We start from the raw sequence: 24,056 nt of genomic DNA, 5'->3' as shown, positions 1-24,056 counted from the left end.
GGATATTATTTGACACCAATAGGAGTTGCTGTTGTGTGGAGCTCAATTATAAGAGGGGCATGATTTTGGAAATTCCTGGAGTGTTGACTGTGGTCCAGACTTCTGGAAAAAATGTTTTTAAAATTTCAAGACTCTGGTTGTCCAGTAATTCTGCCTGATGGAGGCACCAATCTTCTTCTTGGGGTACAGTGAGCATCAAAATTAGGACTTGGGCCAAGGCTTTAGGTTCAAGCCTGAGTGTTGCTGGCTGGTTTGGAGTGAAGGAAATTGTTGCCCCCAGCTTAGAAAAAGGTCATGTCCCAGGAGTGGAATGGAACATTCAGGCATGTACAGTAATTCATGTTCAACTAAATGTCCCCCCAATTTCACAAGACTGGCTTAAGCAGAAGTTTTTCCCAGAAGGAACTCCAGAGGCTCCTGCTACTTGGACCTGTTGAGGTCCCAGAGGTGCAACAACCTGAGTTACAACTGAGTGTTCAGCCCCACTGTCTACCATAAAAGTCACAGGGGTTTGCTCCCCACTTTTACCATGACTGTGGGATCTCAGAGGCCCAACTGGATGGAGCCTGGTCTGTCTTAGTCATCCATATTGGACAAGGCAAAGAGAGGTTCAGATTGGGCTGGACTGGGCTGGCTTGCATCAGTGTTCATGGTTTTTACAGTAGGTGTATTGATCAGGGTCCAGAGAGAATGGTCTCCCAGTGTTATTACAATTTTTATAGTAGTGTCTCTGGGATCCTTTCCATTGTCTGTAGAGCTTTTCAAAGTTTTGCGCCTCAGAAGGAGGTACCTTTCCTAAAACTACTGTGGAAAAGGTGGCCTTCTGACAATCTCAGTGTTTGACCGCACATTATTGTTCTCTCTTTTCTTCTTTTTCTCTGTTTACAAAAAACTTTTAGGCAATCTGAATGAGCTGAGTTGCATTCATCCCTGCAAAGCCTCCAGTCTTTTGGATCTTTCTTTGAATATCATTGGCTGACTGAAGGCCAAGTTAATCATTTGCTGATGTTCTTGGGCTTCAAGGTCGTAGGGTTTATAGACTTGGTAGGCTTCACACAATCTCTCATAGAATTCAGCTGGGCTTTTGTCTGAATTTTGGATGGTAGCTGTTACTTTTGAGATGTTTATAGGCCTTTTTGAGACCCACTAAGAGGGCATTCTGATACTGGTTTAAGGCTTCTGGTCCTTTCTCTATTTTATGGTTCCAATCTGGTCAGCCCCTAGGCAGAGCTTCAGCAACCCATTGGTCTGGATTGCCTGTAGTTGGAGGGGCTTAGGCCTCCATCCAGGCTTGGGCTCCATCCAGAATCTGATGTCATTCTTCTGTGTTGAAGAGGGTCATAAGGAGCTGTTGACAGTAATCCCAAGTAGGCTGGTGAGTTTGGAAGATGGAGGTTATTAGTTCTATCATTCCCTGTGGCTTCTCAGTATAAGACAGATTGTGGTTTCTCCAGTTTAGAAGATCACTGGTGCTGAAAGGCTGATGATTTCTCCAGGTGCTGGAGGGATTCTGGGATAGTCACACAATGGCATTTGAAAGTGAGCCAATGATGCCAAATGTGTGGCTGATCAGGGATGATGTCTGAGGGGGATCTCTGCTGGTTCTGGTGGGAATGATGAGTATCCTGACTGTATATTAGAAACTAAATAGAGTGGAGGAGGTGCAAAAAGAGTACCCTCTGGACTTGTCCTGTGTGATGCGACAGAGGCCAGGTTTGGTTGTACTGGAATCAGTGGAGAAATAGTATGAGGTAGTGTCATCTGAGTAGGGACAAGCATGGTTCCAGGTGCCAGGTTAGAAGTTGGTTGCCATGGGACTGGAGAGATAGGAGGTGTCAGTGGAGGAAATTCTGGGGTGAGACCAGGCAACTTACTGGAACAGGGACAGGGGGACAGGCAAAGGGGAGGAGGTGGCATCAGGTGACATCACCAGAAGAGGGGCGGATTCAGCTTCTGGTTCTTATGGCAGTGACTGGGAGGTAGAGTCAGGCAACACTGGCTTAGGACTAGAGGCAAACTCCGGAGAATATGGAGGTGATGACGCTGTGGCTCAGGGTTGTAGCACATAATGCAGGGGTAAGTCTAATTCTTTCTGAGAAGGATCCTCTGGGAGGACCAGATAAACCCTTGTTAGTTGGGGTTGTTCTCAGGGGGCCACCGGGAAGCTCCTCCCACCATTGTTTTCAGGACTGGCTTGGCCCTTTTGCACAACTAAAATGTCTCCTGGGCTTTTCACAGCACAAACACAGAGCCACGGTGGTGGCACATTTAAACAAAGATTAAGCCAAAAGTCTATATAAGGGAACTGGTCAGGGTGGCCTCTTTTATTGGTCTCAGTAATTTTGTTTCAAACTTGGCGGACAATATCTGTATTCAGAGTCCACTCTGGTGGCCATTCTGGGCAGAGATTTGGGCAGTCAATCTCACAGAAGGTGTACAGCTTCCAGGGTTTCATTGTCACGCTAAAATTATCAGAATAGCCCTCCCTAAAATTTTTTAGGATATATTCTATCTAACACTGTGGGCTTGGACTGACTCACACCTACTCTGGCTAGTTCCCTCGCTGTGTTGTTTTCCCTTGTTTGGAGCCACAAACAGACAAAAGATGGGTGCCCTTCCCCTGAGGGAAGGACCAAGCAAGCATTCCTCTGGCCACAGGCCTCTCAGCCACTTTAAGGACCATCCAGGCTTGAGGGGGTATTTATGTCATTGAAAAAGCCCCCACTTAGCCTTTCTTAGAAATGTCCACGCAATCACAGACTAACTCAATCAGATTCCTTAGGTCAAAGAGGGATCGCCTCTCTCTTCTTTGTGGAGCCACACGGACCAGTTACTGAGGACGATATCCGGTTACATTCATTCACACTCACATTCTCCAGGCATTCAGAGGTTAAAAATTGCAACCCCCTTGCCAGGGATTTTCTCGTCTTAGGCTAGCAGGCAAGAACTGAATCTAAACCAAAAACAAGCAAGAAACATTTGTTCTCATAGAGAACTGGCCAAGCCCTCCTTCTCCCCTAGTAGGGCAGGGTCAAACAAATTAACTAGAGTGCCCCTGGGGGTCTTACCTTATCCAATGACCATATCGAACTAAACCAGACAAGCATCCTCACTTCTTCTGGGCCTGGAAAAATCACAGGCGGTAATCAGTTCATCCCTAGTCCTCTGAGGAGACTCAGAGAAATCTGAGAGCATACTGTCCCATTGGGGGTGGGGGGCAGGGCGGTTCCCCACTTCCTCCGCAAGGGCTTCAACCAGTGATTTTAATCAATCAGCACGGTTGATTTTCCTGGCCCACGCACCAAATGCTGGATAGACTTGAGATTTACAGTGTTACAGCTCTTAGTGGCTTAGTGGAATCCGGCCAAGAAAAATTGAGAGCGCACATGGAGGTTGGAGGCAAGTGTACAGCTTTATTAGGCCAGCGGACTGATCTGGGATTTCTCCACAAAGCAGTCATTGTGAAACTGGTAGTGAACAGGGTTCTTATGGATCAAGGGAAGAGGGGTGTAGAACAGAAACAAGGCACTTAACATCAGTTCATTGGTTAAGGAAGTTATATTCAGTTTACATGATTGGATAGAAAAGTACACAGGAGTTCATCTCCTTTATATACAGACAGAAAGTAGGGATTACATCATCTTGAGGATGCACACATTTACTGAGAACAAAGGACAGTGAAGGAGAACGTGTTTTAGGTGTGGGAGGGGGTTTGAGCTGGCAGAGACTCTTTGTCAGTTAGGTCAGCTAGCTGCAAGAAAAAACTTTTTGCTCAGAAATTGTTTTTCTGGTTCAGATTCATTCTTCAATGGTTATTTTTAACACACCATGGTTTTTCATTCTCTTGGATCTCCTTACTTAATATTATTTTTAATATATTTTACATGTGCCTACTAAGTAACCCAATACTGTCTCATCCTAAACAGCAATCAGGCCATTAGAAGGTTAATATCTTCATGTCACATCCTTCCTTTTCCCTTACAAACTATTTTCTTAACTTCAAATGAAATTATTGCAGACAGCTAAGTTAGCTAGACATTATAAGGAAGTTGGACAAGGCTGGGCCCTCAGCATAGAAAATAATTGAGGCACATGCACTGAAGGTTTACATTAAAAAGATAAAAACTACTACAACCACATACTTCCTCAAGGGATGAATAGAAGTAATTGATATTTTAAATATACCTCAATCACCTTAATTGGGGACTAAATCATCCCTAGCTAGCCCATTCCTTCCTGGGAAATCCAAGTACAATTGCTATATGACTAGCTTCCTCATTTGATCTCCATTTAATCAATATTACCTGAGTGACTGTATTTGTAATCTTATTGGTTGGTCATGGTTTTGTCTCACCTCATGTTCACCTTGTGTGTTTTCATTGGATCTTACAGTTTTGTCTCACTTTGTACTCACCTCACCTTGTGGCTTTGCCCCATAAAACAACTTTGCAAAGCACAGTGGGCAGGCAACTCACTTCCCGATCTCCTTTCTGTCTCTCTTAGGTAGAAGGTATCTTTCTTTCAATAAATGTTTCCTACGATTAACCACCTTTGTTGTTAAAATTCATACTTTGATTTTAGAGAATACAAACTCGAGTTTTGGATATCTAGCAGGTTGGGAGTTGTATTTCCTTTGTTTGGATTATTTTTATTTGGATTACTTGGTGCCCTATATCAGAACCATCCACATTATTTTATTGAATAAAGGAGAGGAAAATAGAGAACTATTTTATGTCTAAATTTGTCTAAATTTCTGTATTAACTGAAATTTGAATTTTTAGAACAATTTCCCTGATAGTTACCATTTATTTTCTTTACAACCATTATCAGTAATTCAACAATACCCAAACTGATGACCATACCTGAATGTAGATGAAAAGACTAAGCTGAGCAAGGTAAGAAAATTCTCATGATGAATTTAAGGTAAAATTATCTCAGCAAGAAAATAAGGATAAAGAGCCAATTGAGGAATTAAAACAGGAGTCTAAAATGTTAATAATGCAAAGAAGGTAGAAAATGAATACAAATGAGGGCAAACATAAATTATATAATAGAGTCAAATGCAGGGATATCAGTAGATGAATTGAATGTTAGCAGACTTAAAAATTAATGGGCCTTTACTCAAAAGGCAGTGGGGCATGGGGTATGACTGTGCCCAAGGTAAATTGAATTGTGAGCCTCAACCAGTTGTGTGTTTTGGGTTATTGATTGAAGAACAGAGGCTGTGATGATTGGTTCCCCCCGTGGTTTGGAGAATCATTTCACCCTGGGTGCTATCTACAGATATGCTAAGGGCAGCAAGTAGAATAGGAAACTCAACCCTTGACATGCTGCATGCCGGTAGGTGTCCTATTCGTCTCACATTAGGAGAGACAGTGTCCTTTCTCTGAGACAATGGGCATGCCAACTAGTGTCTACTTCATAAATAAGGTCTTTAAGTTGTTTCCATAGCCCTTTACTCTGAAGTACGATTTCCAGTGGCAGATGGGAAGTGTTCCTGTCCCAAGACCAAGTGGGAACAAAGACATGATCCAAGAATAAAACACATTTTTAACATTTTACAGTCTAATAAAAATCAACATTATATTACTTCATGTACAATATAGAAAGCTTACATATAGGTGTATGTAACTTAATTGCTTTTCAAATTTATGTATATTGGATGTACTACATACATTATAATAAGACAATATAATAATTTTACTGTCAAGAATCACTTAAATTTGAAAGAAATTGAGAAAAGGAGAAAAGTATAGCTATTTATATTCATACACGTATTTATCCTTTCTGATATACTTCTTGCATTCTTGAAGATTTGAATTTCTCTTGTTTCATCTAAAAAAGTATTTACTCAGTGCCACACTCGGAGCTATCAAGATAATTTTAGATACAGATGTGAGGCTTCATACAGTAGTATTTCTATTTACTATACATCTAAAGTGATGACTGATGTAAGCAAATATCCACATTATTTTAGAAAGTTACAAGTTGCAGATAGGGAACTGTTAGTATAGAATAATATAAAGGATGACTTTTCAACTGAGTCACTGATGCAACTCACAATTGTGGCTCTAATTATAGTGTTTGGTTATCAATGTAATTTTTACAAATGTTCACTGTATTTAAAAAGTCTTTGGTAGGTGTCATCCATTTTTGCTCCCTCCAGTCCTAGTCACTCCTTTCCTCACTTTGAGAGCTCTGACCCATAGTGAAACAATCAGCTTTCCTTCTGGCTTCCAGTTGGGTTTGGCTAAGAAGGAGTCTAGTGGGAGGTTGCTGGGAAAAAGGAAAGTGAAATCTGGTATGTCTTCTCCTATTTTCCTCCCTTTTGGGTCTTGGTAGGCCGGCTGCTTCCTTCGGCCATACTTGCTCCAAGACTGCTTGAGGGCCTCCTCTCTCAGATACGGGGCTGATAAAAACCACACTGCCACTTGCTCCAATAGAGGATGAAGTATACGTGGGGCTTTCCCTACAAATCTCTTATACCTTTGCAATTATTCCTTAATTAAAACTTCCTGATTTATCACAAGTTAAACAAAAAAAATTAAAGAAATTATTTTTTCTGCTCTTAGCACATATTGCTCTTATGGGCTCTACATACAAGATTAACAGCACAAGATTTTCCTACATTACCACACTCCATCTATGTGCCTGTCTGTCTATCTATCTTTATCATTTATCTACCTAGCAATCTATCATACCTAGAATAGCTTCTGAACATTTCTTGAGTAACTTGAGTCTTTCTTTTTCTTTCATTCCCTATATTCAAAGGTAAAGAATGAACAAGACTGGGCTGGGGATTTAGCTCAAAGGTTTTGCCACCTGCTGTGCAAGCGCAAGGACCTGAGTTCAAGGCCCAGTACCCACCCCCCCTCCCCGAAAAAAAAGAATGAAAAAGACTCTTCAGTATTGGAAGCTGTAACCTCAAAACATATCATAATATCATAATAGGAACAGTGTAAATATTTGTTAAGTGTGTGAATAATAAATGTGAATGAATAAGTGTAAATAAATGAATAAAGAGTTTAAATTACGAGTGGTTGTTTGTTGTCTTTTATCTTTATGATATATATTTATCTTCAGCTTTCTCATTTCCTATTGGTAGTGAATAAGAAGTAAGAAACTTTAAAAGAAACAATCCAAAAGCACTTATTGCCTTGTGTAGAGAAGTACCCTAAGATAATTAATCCTGCTCACAGAAGTTGGGGCTCATTAAACTGAGAGTCAATTAAGCTGGAGATAACTGAGATATAAATTACTCATTAGAGACTTGGAAAAACTGAGTGGAGGGTTGTGAATCTTGTGCTATTCTAACTTCCTTGTTAGACAAACATTTTAGAGAAGAAATTCCAAGAATAAAGACTTTGATACACTTCATGGAGAAAGAAAAGTTAAGAAGTGATAATGATATCTATTCTCTTTAGACTTGTTTATATGATTATTATGTTAGAGATGTCATAATTTTGAATCACACATTCTTGGATTAGAAAATATTCACCATTGTGCATCATTATATTAAGGTTCTTTGTAATCTAACATGCTAGCAATAATTTAGATTTTTTTCAAATAAATCTACCTTAAATTTATCATTTGTGTCTGTCCTTTCTTTAAATTTTGTACCATTTTTATTATTTCTTCTAGTTTTCTTAACAGTATATTAGCTTGATAAAATATTTGTATTGTTTGGTTCTGGATTATTGTATACCTAATAGATATTATATATTCCTTTACACCCTGGAAAATATAAGTAGATGCATCTTCTCCTAATACTTTATCTGTGGTAGCTGTGAAAATATTTCACCCCATATGGCAATCAAATAGTGAATCCTCTTTCCTGGAATTTAGGTTATCTAAAGTTAATGCTGACAATAGTTGATGAAATAAAAAAATCATTGAATTATTGCTTTTCTATATCATCCACATCTAATTCATCAACAAGTCATGTTCATTCTGTCAAAATATTTTAAAATGCATTATATTCTCTTCCTCTCCAATTGCACAGTAAAATATAAGATCATATTTTTGTGAACTTTTGAAATAATCTTCTAACTTGATTCACTTTTCCTTTCTTGTCTTCCTACAGTCCTGTCCCTGATATAAATAAAATGAATCATGGTGTTCTCCTATACAAAGTACTATGTCATTGTTCTCAAATATTTGCTCCCTCTCTGCTATGATTTAAATATGGTTTCAGTATCTCCCAAGATTTCATGTGATGGAAGCTTGGTTTCCACTGTGGTAATGTTGATAGGTGGTGTGATCTTTAAGAGGTAGGGCCTAGTGGTGGTAACAAGACTGGCCCCTTCTTGCTCTCTCTAGCTTCCTGTATTATCGTGTAACCCCTCCATGTCCTCCCAACAAGATACCGTGCTGTGATTACAGCCATGGAAGCCTTCACCAGAGTTGGTACCATACTGTTTGGATTTTAATCTTTGAACTAAATAAGGCTATTTTCTTTACAAATTACCCAGTCTCAGATATTATCTTGTTATAGTGACAAAAAACCATAAAATAAACCCTCTATAGTGAAAGTATACTTTATGAACCAATTGAGCCTGGGGATGTGACTTGCTGTAGCCAATAAGATGCAAACTAACAAAATCCAAGTGGAAGGAATGTGTGCTTTCTTGTCCAAAGCTTGAAGAAGTAACTCAGAAACAACTCTCAGTGTTCCTTTAACTTTAGCAATATCACACATACTCTTTTGTTTAATGGAATCTAAGCTACATTCAAGATGCAAACTATAAGAAAGTGTAAAATATATAGCTTTAACTTCTAGTCTCTAAATTATGGAGGTAAACATTGCAAGGGGGGATAGAATGATATGGACAAGCTATTTTCCACAGTTACTGAGAAAAACAGGTAACGTGGAGGAATAATAATTTGTAGAGCTGCTCAAGCTTAGGATGATGCATGAGGTAAAATAAAATGATAGAGGGAGTTTTTCACACTTTAAGTTCTACTTCAGTATTGTAAGAATAATTTCTTCATTTTCCCTCAAAGTCATCAGTTATCTCTCAACATAAGGAAAAAGAGTAAACTAAACTTAGAAGTACTTTATACAGTCTTATTTATGTCTCAATGATATGATTGATATAGTTCCTCTTAGCTTTATTTACATCTTTTTAAGGGTTAAATAAACACTGGAGATTGAAAATTCATGAACAATTTTTTGCCAGGGAAGAATAACTGCTAAAGCTAGGCAGAATGGAACAAATTAGATGCTCCAGATGATTTGTGCACCCTGAATTGTTTTGGATTGCACTTTAGCAGGGAGGAATTTCCAGAAGGAACTATGCTACTATAAGAAATTGAGTGTAAATAGTATTTCACTGTTTTATTTTATTTTCAGTGCTATATTACTATAATAAAATTATATTTCATAATACTTTAGCTTTTGTATTGCAACACTACTATATAAATACCTATTATTTATAGTGATTGTAAAATAAAACAAAATCGTACTGGCAACCTGTTTTTAGAATCAGGAAAGAATGACATTTTGGTTAAGCTACTCTGACAAATAAAAGCAAATAAGGAAAAACAAGATACAAAAAGTAAGGCCTCATTGATATTTCCTATTTTAGTGGAATCCTACTCCTAGAGAAAATCTTACATAAATTGAAGATATGGCTGAACTATCACATTTAATCTGAAACTGCCTTTATAATTTGTGCCATAACTTTTGTACATGATATTACCTTTGCTATATACAGTGGAGGCATGGAATAATGCTATAGTTGGCTAGACCTTTGGATATTGCAAGATATGATTTTTAAGAAAAAAATGTACACAGATTTTAAAGTTTATGTTACTGAAAATGGCAATGATTATTTAAACCACACAAAAATATTTTGAGTCTGTTATATAAAATGCATAAGAACAGTGAATTACTTTTAATTTTAAGTAACAAAATAAAGTACTAATTTTACATGTAGTCTTTTTTGTGATTTCCATCAGGGCAGAGCAACTCAAATATGAATCATCTTTGGTTCCAGTAGTTAGAAAATACAAAAATGAGGCAAAATTTGGTTTCTAAAGTTTCTCCTTCAAAGTTGAGAAATTGAAAGAGTAGATTTCTCACAATTGTTGACACATCCCCTTGATGTACATCAAGTCTGAAAATTATTGTGTTACAGATGAAAGAAAATATGTAGAACCACTTTTTCTAAATGGTCACTTGTATAAACAAGTCTTTTCAGCCATGATTTGTTAGTGATGGTAATTAAGTTTTTAAACAAGATGATACTTGTGGTATTAAAATGACTTAGAATGGACTGTGAGTTGTATAATTGTACAAACTTTGCTATATTTTTTGCCTATCAAACTGGGGAAAAAATAGAACTAAGGACTCTGAAAGAAACAGCAGCAAAGCAAGACTCTTTGTTTCCCACATTCTAACTACTTTAAACCTTGAAATACTATTACATATACACAAGCACACAACTTACAGTAATTCTTTCCAGTCAGGAAGATCATTTCAGCTACAGAAGTGATTGGATGCACTTATACTATTCAATCTGGTAAGAATTTGTATAACTGGGAAATGATGGGAAAAAATAAAACCCAACTCAAGCCCTTTTATAGTTTGGAGAAGAATTTCATTATACTATAAGGATAGCTCTGGCTTATTTTTACCTATTTGAATGTATAACATTTGAAACATGAACAATATTATGGAAAAGGAGACAACCAACAAAAATCATCAGAGCAAATCAAGAATCCTGCAACTAGTGGATGTTCTATATTCATATAATAGGATATTATCTAATGTTATAAATAAACAGATTAATGTTATGTGCAATGATAGGGTGATTCTCAAAAACATCTTAAGTATTAGAAAATAGACACAAAATATATATGTTATGTTTTTATTTAAATACAATTGACAGGAAATCCAAACTAGATACAGAAGTTATACTGGGCTATGGCTGAGAGTGAGAACTGACTATTTTATTGACACAAAGAAATTGGGGAAGCCAAGAGAAGTTTTCTAAAATCACGGTGATAGTTACGTAACTATATAATTTACTAAAACTTCTTGAACTGCAATCTGAAAATGGACAGTTTTGCAGTATGTAATACTTCACTAGAACTTATAAGTAAATGAGTTGTCAAAATATGTGCTGTATTTAGTTAATTCAAAGAATAAGACAGCAGAGGGAGTTTATTTCTGTGGTGATGCTTGTCAGCTCTAGAAAGGAAGCCAGATGAACTATAATATGTTTCCCTATTCAAGACTAATCAATGCAGAATGTTGAATACAGAAACCAAAGGACCAGGAAAAAATTTACACACAAAAGAAGGGCATAAATTTCACTATCAACCTTACTCACAACTATGGCTTCCTCATCTCCCCAATAAAGAAGTTAAATAACTATGGGTAATTACCTTTACATCAAATAACTATTAATCTGCAGGCCTAGGCAAAAGATACTAACAACAAATGAAAGTCATTGGCAAACAGAAATAAAAAATGACTGGGTAAATGTGAACTATTTATAGAAACAAAAGAGGTTTAGCCTTGGTAAACTCGTCATGCAAAAATCAATCAATAGAACAAAAAATTGATAGTTTATAGAAAGTATGTCTAAGTTAAGGAAGATTAAGTTGTTAGCTACATTCCAACAGAGGGAAAATAAAACTAAAATCATAAAAATAAAACTATATGAAATTGGAAACTACTATAAAAGGAGAAAACAGGAAGAAAATGGGAGAGTCGTCTATTCAAAGATGAAATGCTACAGGTGAGTATTAGGTTGTGACTTTTTGGCAGACTGCATTGCCTAATCCAGTGTAGCTCAGAGGAAAGCAAACAATAGGCTTACTGGATTGAGGTCAGGGGACACACTTGGAGCTAAACCTGAGAAAGCTACAAGGGAAATTCAGGAAAGGAGGATGTCACAGATAGAAGAGAAATCAAATCTGCATCTAAAATTTACCTAAACATGTGTTTTTCTACTAATTTATAAGTGCTGGAGAAATAGGAGATTAGGTGAAATATAGCAGTTACAAGTTTAAAAATTGAGTAGGAATTTCAACTGCAACCTAACATATAGGAAATAAAGATATTTACCTAGACTGCTCCCAGCCTAGAGCTAGGGGCTTCTGGGCCACCATTCCACCACTCCCAGCTGAGAGGAGGTGAGCCCCATGTGCACCAATAGCACACCCCCCCCCACACTGCCATCGAAATGAGAAGACACATAAACAAGTCTCAAAACCAAACTTCCAGATCACCTACAGCAACTCCAAAGGGAAATGAGAGGGAACACTCTGATACTCAACCACCTGGACTCCCTGAACCGGCAACAAAAGTAGATTTGGAAAAAATGAAATCAGAAATACTTTCTCAGATAATAGCAGAGATTGTGCTAGTAGGGCAAGACATGATTAATAAATCCAGAAAGGAGCTGAGGAACATGATCTAATCCTAACATAGGAAACAAATGGAAAACATAAAACAGATGCAAACCGATTTCCAGGGGATTAAAAACTCCACTGAAAGTCTACATAGCAGAATGAACCAATGTGAGGACAGAATTTCAGATATATAAGATAAGATTGCAATTAGTGACCAGGAAAAGAAGAATTGCTTCAAAATTGTAAGGGACCATGAGAAATTGATAGAGCAATTGCTATGCAATGCAAAGAAGAATAACATAAGACTGATTGGAGTCAATGAAGAAACAGGAGAGAGTGCAGATGACATAAAAAAACTTATCAATTATTCATTCTAATCATTGGTACATTTTAGGTATACAATATAATGACATTCATCATTGGAAATTTGTACCTTTACATAGTCTCTCTTGGTTCTTATTTTTCACCCTTGCCCAGCCCTCCCTTCCACCACTCCATTCCTCCCTATTTACAAAGATTTTGTTCCTATTTTTCCATTTTCTCATATTAATCCCATTCCCTTCCATCCTTTCCCCTAGCCCTCCCATTTCCTTCCCCTATCCCCCTTTTCTTTCTATTTCACATAATCAATAACTCAAAATAGGAAGAAAAGTTCCAAAGGGGTAGGGGTAGTGGGAGGAGCAGGTAAAGGAAAGAAGGGAAAGGAAAAATGATGAGAAATGGAAAAAATGGAAATAAAGTCTTTGTAAATAGGGAAGGGTGGAGGGGGTGAAGGGAGGGCTAGGAATGGGGAAAAAATAAGAACCAAGATGCATTATGTAAAGGTACAATTCCCAGTGAGAAATGTAATTGTGTTGTATACCTACAATGTATCAGTAAAAGAATTTAGTTAAAAAAAACCAAAAACTGTTCACAGAAGTAATGGCAGAAAACTTCCTAAGCAGGGGAAAAGAACTTGACATACAGATAAGAGAGGAATATAGGACTCCAACTAGCCTTGATCAAAAAAAAAAAATCTACACATAGGCATATAATTGTTAAGATTCCAGAAACCCAACAGAAGAACAAACTTCTACAAGCAGTTAGAGAAAAGAAACAAATCACATACAAAGGAAATCCCATCAGAATCACAGCAGACTTCTCAAAGCAAAGCTTTAAGGCAAGAAGAGCTTGGAGTGACGTATTCCAAGTCTTAAAGGAAAACAGCCTCCAACCCAGATTGATATACCCTGCAAAACTACCTTTCAAAATAGATGGAGAAATAAGATACTTTCATGACAAAGAGCACCTTAGGAACTTCATGAATACCAAAACAGCACTCCAAAAAATTTTAGACAAAATCCTAGGAAAAGACAATGAGGATCACAACCTGAGGAAGCCCAGCACCATGAATCTACCAGGCATGGCAAGAAATTAAAAGCAAAGGGGCAGAATCCAACAAAAAGAAAAAGTCATGACAATGATAACTCAATACATACCAGTTATAACCATCAATGTTAATGGTCTCAACTCACTAATGAAAAGAAATAGACTGGCAGAATGGGTCAAAAAGCAGGATGCAACAATCTGCTACATACAAGAAACACAATTCAAAAAGAGACTCATAGACTGAAAGTTAAAGGGTGGAAAACAATATTCCATGTGATGAGAACCCCCAAAAAAGCAGGAGTAGCTATCCTTTTGGCAGACCAAGTGAATTTCAAACCCACATGGATTAACAGAGACAAAGAAGGACACTACATCCATGTAAAGGGAACAATCCAAGAGGAAGAGATGACAATCATAAATATCTATGCACCAAACACTAGTGCACCCAACTATATAAAACAAATACTAATGGACATGAAAAACCATAGAAGCACTAATATAATAGTAGTAGGGGACCTCAATACCCCATTGTCACAAATAGATAGATCTACTAGACAAAAAATAAGTAATGAAATACTAGAACTCAATCGAACTCTTGAACAAATGAACTTAACAGATGTTTACAGAGTCTTACACCCCACAATGTCAGAATACACATTCTTCTCAGCTGAACATGGGTCATTCTCCAAAGTAGACCACATATTCACACATAGAACATGTTTAAGTAAGTGCAAAGGAATTGAAGTTATCCCCTGTATATTATCAGACCATAGTGGGATGAAATTGGAGATCAATAGCAAAAGAAACTTGAAAAATGGTAATTGCACAACACACTTCTGAATAACCAATGGGTCACAGAGGAAATTAAAGAAGAAATCAGACAGTTCCTTCAATTAAATGACAATGACAATACAACATATCAGAATCTATGGGACACAATGAAAGCAGTCTTACGAGAGAAATTTATAGCAGTGAAAACTCATATTAGGAAAATGGAGAGAGCCCAATTAAATAACCTGATCCTGAACCTCAAGCTTCTAGAAAAAGAGCAGGACAAAAACAAAGTTCATACAAGGGAGGATATTATAAAGATCAGAGTAGAAATCATTTCAATGAAGACTAAGAGAATGATACAAAAAATTAATGAAGCCAAGAGTTGGTTCTTCGAAAGAATAAACAAAATTGACATACCCTTAGCCAGGCATATCAGAAAAAGGAAAGAAAAGGCCCAAATCCATGCAGTTAGGAATGAAAAGGGTGAAATTACAACAGACCCAGCAGAAATCCAGAGGATCATCAATTCCTACTTCAAGAATCTATACGCTGATAAGATGGAAAACAGAAGAAATGGACAGATTCCTAGATACAAATGAATTAACAAAGTTGAATGAAGAATACCTAAAAATTCTGAACAACCCAATATCAACCAATGAAATTGAAAACATAATTAAAAACTTACAAACTAAGAAAAGCCCAGGTCCTGATTGCTTCACTGCCAAATTCTACAAGACATTTAGAGAGGAACTACTGTCACTACTCTTTAAAATATTCAATGAAATTGGAAGGGAAGCAACACTCTCAAATTCATTCCTGGAAGTAAGCATGACCTTGATCCCCAAAGCAGAGAAAGACCCAACCGTAAAAGAGAACTATAGCCCAATCTCACTAATGAACATTGATGCAAACTTCCTTAATAATATACAAATAGAATGCAGAAGATCATGAAGAAGATCATACACCCTGACCAAGTGGGATTCATCACAGGGAGGCAGAGATGGTTCAACATACAAAAATCAATCAATGTAATACACTATATCAATATAGCCAAGGACAAAAACCATATGATTATCTCCATAGATGTAGAAAAAGCATTTGACAAAATCCAACACGCATTTATGATAAAAACTGTACAAAAATTGGAATAGATGGTCTCTGTACCAATCTAATAAAAGCCATCTATGAAAAACCAAGAGCCAATATCATACTAAATGCTCAAAAACTGAAATCCTTCACACTAAATTAGGAACAAGACGAGGATGTCTGCTATCATCACTACTGTTCAATATAGTTTTGGAAACATTAGCCATGACAATTAGACAAGAGAAAGAAATAAAAGGACTAAAGATAGGAAATGAAGAAGTCAAATTGTCATTATTTGCAGATGACATGTTACTCTATATAGCAGATCCCAAGAATGCCACCAAAAGTCTTCTAGACATAATAACCAAACTCAGTAGAGTAGCTGGATACAAGGTCAACACACAAAAATCAATAGCTTTCCTCTACATGAACAACAGACTCACTGAGAGAGAAATAGAGCAAACAATTCCTTTCAAAATAGCATCCAAAAAACTGAAATACCTATGAATCAACCTAACAAAAGAAATCAAAGATCTCTTCTCTGAAAACTATAGCACTATGAAAAGAGAGATTGAACATGATATCAGAAAATGGAAAGGTATCCCCTGCTGCTGGGTAGGATAAATATAGTGAAAATGGCCATACTTCCAAAACTGTTATATAGTTTCAATGCAATCCCAGTTGAAATCCGAGCAGCATACTTCATGGACCTTGAGAAAACAATCCAAAAATTCATTTGGAACAAGCAGAGACCCAGAACACCAAAAGCCATTCAAGGTAACAGAGACATGGTAGGGGGTATCACAATCCCCAACCTGCAACTATACTACAAAGCTACTGTGATAAAAACAGCATGGTACTGGCAAAGAAACAGACCTGAGGACCAGTGGAACAGATTAGAAGATGCAGAAACAATGCCAGACACACTCAGCCATCTCATCTTTGATAAAGGAGCCAAACACCCTCACTGGAGGAAAGATAGCCTCTTTAATAAATGGTGCTGGAAAAATTGGGCTTCAACTTGCCAAAGATTAAAACTAGACCTGTATCTCTCATCATGCACTAAATTAAAATTGAAAGGGATTAAAGATCTCAATATTAAAATAGAAATGCTGAACCAACTAGAACAAAGGCTGGGCAGAACTCTTGAAGACATTGGTGTAGGAAAAGATTTTGTGAACAAAACCTCAGTTCCTCATGTATTACCACAAACAATCAACAAGTGGGATCTCTTCTTATTAAAAGGCTTCTGCACAGCAAGAGAAACCACCAGCAGTATGAAGACCCAACCCACAATGTGGGAAAAAATCTTCACCAGTGGTCCCTTAGACAAAGGTCTACTGTCTCAAATCTATAAACAATTTAAACCAATCAGATCTCCCAAACTGAAACACCCAATCTGAAAATGGGCATCTGAAATGAACAGAAATTTCTCACACAAAGAAGTAGAAGTGGCAAATAAACATATGAAAAAATGTTCTACATCACTGGTTATTCTAGAGATGCAAATGAAAACAATGCTGAGATTCCACCTCACTCCAGAAAGAATGGCTGCTATCATGAAATCAACCAATAACAAATGCTAGTGGGGCTGTGGCAAAAGAGGAACCCTGCTCGACTGCTGGGGGAGTGTACACTGGCACAGCCACTATGGAAATCAGTATGGAGATACCTCAAAGAACTAGGGCTGGAAGTCCCATTTGATCCAGCTATTCCTCTACTGGGTATCTTTCCCAAAGAATTAAAAGAATCATATTGCAGTGATATATGTGTACCCATGTCCATAGCAGCACAATATGTAATAGCTAAAACTTGGAAGCAGCCCAAATGCCCATCAACAGGAGACTGGATCAAGACTATGTATTTTTTTTTAAAAAATGGAGTACTACTCAGCCATAGAAAATGAGAAATTAGAGACATTTATGGCTTAATGGATGCACATTGAGGTGATACTCTTAAGTGAAATAAATAGGACACACCTGTGTAAATACCAAATAGTTTCTCTAGTATGAGAAATTGAAAGTATATATATGGACTAAAAGGTATAATAGATAATGTGAAATAGGAAGAAAAAGGCCAAAGGGGAAGGGGAAGTGGATGTGGTAGGGGAAAGAAAGAAGGAAATGGAATAAATATGAGGAAATGAAAAAATGGAAACAAAGTCTTTGTAAATAGGGAGAGATGGAGGGGTTGAAGGGAGGGCAGGGGAAGGAGGAAAAATAAAAACCAAGAGAGATTATGTAAAGGTGCAAATTTCCAATGATGAATGTCATTATATTGTGTACATAAAATGTACCAATGATTAAAATGTATAATTGATAATGTGAAATAGGAAGAAAAGGTCCAAAGGTGTAGGTGAAGTGGGAGGGGTAGGGGAAAGGAAAGAAAGTAAAGGAAAAATTATGAGAAATGGAAAAAATGGAAACAAAGTCTTCATACATAGGGAAGGGTGGAGGGGGTGAAGGGAGGGCTGGGAATAGGGAAAAAATAAGATCCATGATGCATCATGTAAAGGTACAAGTTCCCAATGAGAAATATAAATATATTATATATCTAAAATGTACCAGTAAAAGAATTTAAGGGGGAAAAAAGATATTTACCTATAGATATGTGTCCATTGTTCAAATATGAAAAAATTAATTCAAAAGAATATAAATTTAGGGCTAGGGATTTAGCTTAGTTCTTTTGTCACCTGTTGTGCAGGTGCAAGGACCAGAATTTGATCCCTGGTACAAAATATACATACATATATATATATATATATATATATATATGTGTATAAATTTAATTATAATGGGATTTTTCTCATCAAGCTGGAAAAAAACAAAAAATAGTATTATATAAAAAATTCATAAAATATCAGATCAAACATGTAAAGAGTGAATCCAAAGGGAAATTAACATTTACATATATTTACATATCATCACATTTTGATTGTGGATGTAGAATTTTGCATATTCTCTCCAAAGGATCAACATTTTAAAATCTTCAAAAATAGACTTGACATTAAATTCAATAATTAAATTTTCAGGATATTATCTTAAAAAACTAAAAACATGCTAAAAAGCATGTAATTATTTCATTTGTGGCATACTTATGAGATAAAAATTTGTTCTAATAAGTGACTGCTTAAATGAGTCATTTTATAAATAATATACAGTTACTAGAAGTCATTTTTCTTAATATGAGGGACTGGACATGCAAAAATAAAATTAACTCCAAAGGTTGACAGTAAAAAGAAATATATATATATGTGTATATATATATATATATATATATACATATATATTTATATAAACTCATGTTTTAGCAGACATTAAAAAATCTAAATGTGGGCCGATGATTTAGTTCAGTAGTTATGCCGCCTGCTTTGTAAGCGCAAAGCCCTGAGTTCTATCCCTGGCACACACAAAAAAATCTAAATGTAATATTTTTGGTTAGTATGCTTAATGATACTTTAGGCTTCTGTATCCTTTGTGTTTTCTAAATTTTCCATGTTCAAAATGAGTATAAACTTTTAAAAATGATTCTATAGAATTTAACATATTTATACTATTTGTATAATAGAAATAGTATGTGTAATTACATTATTCTATTTTATAAAGTTGATCAAGTTTTTTGTTCTGTTTTTGAAACATTTTTTCTCTAAATTTATAATCAGACATATTAAATTAAATATTAATTTAATAATGTAAAAATCATAATTTCATTAATTCATTTATTATCATTATCATTATAATAAGTATAGTGCTTTATACAGTCCTTATAGCTACTTTGAATGGATGGAAATATTTTGATTCTATGAAATCTAACTTCTTAGTCTCTATTAAGGAGCTAGAGGTTAGAAAATTAATAATTAAAAATTTTACAAAGTAGTCATATTTCAAGAATAGTATAAAGTAAAATTGTACACAAGAGGAAAATTATAATCATGTACAGGTGTTTAGATCAATATAGTCAGCATGACATATTTAGGAAGCAGTAGAACTTGTTACTTGTAAGTATTTTTGACTTTCTTTTGGCAATGTGACTTTTGGTGAGTACCTGATTTTCTGTCATGTTTTCCTAGGATTAGTGATAAGAGCTTTCCTTAGTACTTATTGGAGATTTTTATGTAAAGCAACAGACAGGGCGCTATAATATACTTATTACTTAAAAAGTGTTAGCCATTTGTCATTTATTCATTTTATGAAGGATAAGACACTAGCAGTAATTAGGTTGCTTTGTACACAGTAAATATTGCTCATAATATACATGATTCATTTTCACGTTTTCATAATTTATCCTAGTTTTTAACCTTGGAAGAGATAAAACATGATCCTATTATGTTTCTTTTCAAAGATAGATTGTTAGCCTTTTTTTCTTTGCTTGTTTGCAATATGAAGCTGGTTAGATTACTTTCAGATACATTTTGTTTGTTAATTACTATAATTCTGCAATATCAATCTCACAACTACCTTCAAAGGTCAATTTATTAGACATATTTCACTGAGACTCATATTTTACAAGGAAGTTTTACATAGAAACCGATAGGAGAGGCTAATATCACACTAGTGGAAAGTAGAAAGAAGATATTATTAGAATTATAGATCTAAATATCATCTTATATGATTTGGCTTATAAGCCTGGAGACTTTAAATGTGTTCAATTCAAAATGTTGGGTTAAATACATGGCTTTATCTTGAAGTTCAAGGTTATTTAAAAAAATTATGTGTTTTATAACTTTAAACATCTAATAGTTTATAAACTACCCAGAGTAGTTAGTTATTGTGATATTCTAGGAACTTAAAACATTTTGGAAAGTAGACAAAACATTGGGCATATATGGAAATTCACAGTTAACCCCATTAATTTGTGTAATAAACATATAGTAATAATAAGAACAAGAAAATAATCACAACCTTTAAAATGGGACAACAATATTTAAAAATTCAGTCACAAATTGAAAGTTTGGGTTAGAATTTAATGAGAGTGTAATATTACCAGTTACTAGAAAGGTTTGGTTTTTTTTAAATTCTAGTTTTTAAATTTTTCATGATTATACGTTTGAGATAAATAATGGTTACATTTATCTTGGGGAATTGGTATATATACATATTGCATCTAGATCACTTTTATAGCCCTTTGAACCTCACTCCCGCCTTCTCCCTTTCTTCCAGATACCCTTCCCATCTCCATTTCCTGACATATCTCTTTTACCTAGAAGTTTAATTCTTTCTCTAGACTTGGAAAATTTCTTCTATGATTTCAGTGGATAATTTTTAGACCTTTTATATCACCTTCTAAGTTTTTCTTTACTCCTAATATTTTTAGATTTTTTGAGTCATCTCATAGCTATAGTTACCATAGAGTTTGTTTTTAGCATATCACTGAGTGTAAGACCAACTCACCGACCTTGTCTTCTCATTGTGATATTCTCTCCTCACATTTCCACTGCCCGTGTATTCAACAGTGTTTTCATATCTGTTATTTCTGCCTGATTTCTTTTCATTATCTCATTCCTTACAAAAATTTTTGTTTATATCTTATATTGTTTATATAATTAAATCAGTTTTTGTGGTTTTTTGAAGCTTATTAAATATTTTATCAATCAAAACCCGAATTTTTTATTGGTATTCTCTTTCTGTTCATTGAACATTTTATAGATTTGTCTCTTCCTCAATCTCTTTAAACCTTTATTCATTTGCTTTTTGACCTCCTCCACTTCAATGCCCAGGAGATCAGTTTTTGGTGAATTAAGATTTTTTAGAGACAGGCTTATTGCCTTGTTTTCTCATGATTCTGTTCTTTCAGTGGTGACTGTTGAAAATCAGTTAGGTTAGAAAACCTTGATGGTTACCATGGGGATCTTTCTCATTAATGTGTGATTCTTGGCGATGTGATTTTATCTTTGGTTATATTTTGATAGTTATACATGTACTTAACATCATAAGATCACTCTCAGTATCTGTGCTGCAAGAAGCAAACTACTCCTGATTATATCTGAATCTACAGAGCCAATCATATATCAATTATGTACATTAAGACTTGTTTTTAAAATTTCACACTGTGGTAAAGATTGTAGTATGGTAATGACGACAGTAGGTTGGGATATAGAGGATGAGGGAAGGAAAAAAGAAGGAAAGGAGAGAAAAGTTCAGAAAAAAATGAAAAGAAAAAGAAAAGATATACAATAAATCACTGACTTAATTTTGTCCTGCGAGAATGTTCATAAGTCAGATTCATTAGTAATCCAATGGATATTATACACCTTTTATACAAATATACAGCGTAAAGCCTAAAACCGAATGCGAGGTCCGATCCTATCTGGGAAAGTTCACAACTGAAATGTCCTTAAGTTGGGGACTCACTGTATCTGGAGTGCACAGCTGGTGGACAGTAGGTTGAGAGTGTACCTGAGGGGACAAGAAAAGGAAGGGACAAGAAAAGGAAGGGACTAACACAGAAGGAAGTGTAACATAAGATTGAGGAAAGCTGTGAAAAAAGCTGAAACTAATTAATATGTTGATAGACAGCTTGTGTTTGAATCCTTCGTGCACAATTTTTGGTGAGGATTAACCTGATATGACCATCAAAGATATCATTTAAACTAACACATTAATTAATGTATATTATTTTCACATATACAAACACTTTACACACATTGATATAGATACAGATAATATAAGATAAAAAGAGAAAAAGGAAAGAAAGAGTAAGAAAGAAAAAATAATCCACACACATAGAAATACGAGTCCTATCAATCTTATTTATACTGCAGTCAGAATTCACCAGTTTATGCTTCCCTCTCTGTTCACAAGTGGACAAATTTTGACTTGTAGGGGTGTCTGAACGGACTGCTGATCCTGTCTTGTTCCCTCTGCTGGTAGTTTTCTGTTTGACTTCAGCTGTGCTCCTGTAGGCATGGCTAAGCAGAGAGATTTTTTCCCTGTCTTATGATAAAAAATTTTCATTTGCATTGGGCAGGGGAAGAAGAGAGCGTATGGTGTGGCTGATCAAGTACCCAGTCTTCTGCTGATTTTTTGAATGGGTCTTTTTGGTGTTTGCTTCTTCTCTCTGCAATAATCCCTGTAGCTGCTTATGTCTGCTTTTTCTGTACTGCTGTAAGGGAGTGCCCTTCAAACCCCTCTGCCTAGACTGGTTCTCTCTTGTTCTCCACCCATACCAAACTCCCTGTCTGCACTCCACAAAGCATCATTATCCAGCTCATGAAATCAGTGGTCCCTCTGTATCACTGTGTTAATGAATTTCTCATCACTGGGACACAATAACTGACACATCTTAAAAGAGGACAGGTGTATTTTGACTCACAGTTTAGAAGATTCTATCCCTGCATGGATGGTGGCATGGTGGAAGGGCCTTGCTGGAGGAAAGCTGTTCATGACATGGCAGTCAAAAATAGAGATCAAAGGGAGGAGCTGAGGAGAGATATACATCCTTCAGGGTCATGCCACCCATAACACTTCTTAATCAATCCCTCTTCTGGAAGTTCCACCTTTGAGCATAGGAGGCTCTTGGGGGACATCTAGCTATAAACTATGATGCTCAGCAGCTTTTGGCTGGGTCTGGGACAGTTCCTGTGTAGGTGCCCAAGTATGGATTGTGGGCAGGATATCTCGCCTGTGTTTAGGGGAGCAATGGGGAACACCTGCTTTGGCACTACTCAGATATTCTTTACTCTTTCCCTATTTCACAATATCCTTAGCCTGCTCCTCCAATTTATGAGCTGTGGCTTTATCAGTGTCTGCTTCCAGGTCTTTAACCAGGATTGTGCTCTAGTTTTCTGTCTTCCAAAAGACCCAACACTCCTAACTTAGTCACTGCCCTCCCAGTGACTCTCTGGCTTTCAGTGTCTCTAGTGCCCTGATCTGCAAATATCTGTCTGGCAGGGGTCCCTCCTCTAATTACAGGAGTTAGGACAGTGGACATTTGAAGGTGGATGCTAGGCTAGGTACCCATCACAGTAACCCAGAAGCTTCTGAACTACTGGGATTCTTTCCCTGCGCCATTAGATCCTCTCATATAATGCATGTTTGCCAGGCCTCAGGTGTAAACCATGGCAGGATCAGGCCGGCTTCCCTTTCTAAGTAACTCTGATACAGGATTTCAACTGGCAAGTTTCTCCTTCAGGTTGCCTTTTCAAATTTGTGTCTTTCTTCTTTCCCATTTCCAAGTACCTATACTTCCCAGAGTGTGTCTCCTGAGCTTTCTGCAAGCACCACTGTTTCTAATTATAGAAGTAACAGAAAGAATAAAAGTTTCATGGGTCGAGAAAAGAAAGAGAAATTACGCATTGATTAGTTTGGAAACAAAACACTACTTTCCAAGTTTTCCTTCAAAAGCAAACTTATTATACAGCAGCAATTTTGGGATAAATTATCTTTAAAAATTTTAAGTACTAAAAATAAGAATTGCACTGCATAGCTTTCGTAAGGTAAAACAAAACTAAGCTTTGTTTTACTATA

The sequence above is a fragment of the Heterocephalus glaber genome, unplaced genomic scaffold (assembly GCF_053883595.1).
Source record: "Heterocephalus glaber isolate CG9 unplaced genomic scaffold, H.glaber_assembly_v1.0 deba00001481, whole genome shotgun sequence".
Lineage (NCBI taxonomy): Eukaryota > Metazoa > Chordata > Mammalia > Rodentia > Bathyergidae > Heterocephalus > Heterocephalus glaber.
Note: the sequence above shows the minus strand (reverse complement) of the source record.